Source organism: Nanorana parkeri, unplaced genomic scaffold, assembly GCF_000935625.1.
Source record: "Nanorana parkeri isolate BGI_ZX_2015 unplaced genomic scaffold, ASM93562v1 scaffold757, whole genome shotgun sequence".
Taxonomy (NCBI): Eukaryota; Metazoa; Chordata; class Amphibia; order Anura; family Dicroglossidae; genus Nanorana; species Nanorana parkeri.
In genome coordinates, this window is record NW_017307025.1 from 295,488 (window position 1) to 295,991 (window position 504).

Consider the following 504-nt stretch of genomic DNA (forward strand, 5'->3'; position numbering starts at 1 on the left):
CTCATACTTTCCCTCGCATTTCATTGGCAGAAAATTAGACCTGCATTTGCTCACTGCTCTTAGTAGATACAAAGTTTGTATCTTTGTTGTATTTTTTCAAAATAAAGGGCTAGTGGTCAATAGTCTTTTTAACCAGAAGTGATTCCTTGAAACGTGACCACAGAGTCTAATTGGAATCATCTGTTCAAACACAAAAAGGACAAATATAATCCTGTGTTTAAAAAGAAATCCAACAATTAGTATTAAATCTGTTTTCCAGTAATCTCTCAATAATACTATATCATGGATTTCTTTTCATTGTGCAACAAAGTCAGTATCATGTCAGAGGTAATTTCCTTGACAAAAGCAGAAGTGCATAATCATTATCAATCAGGAACCTCTTAGTCAGATGTCCACACTGTTGGAAGAAGTGAGTATGTGGGTACATGCAAGATCATGGCAATACATAACCCCAAAAAACATACAACTTGTTGGATTAAAACCTTTTCATTAACACCATTCAGA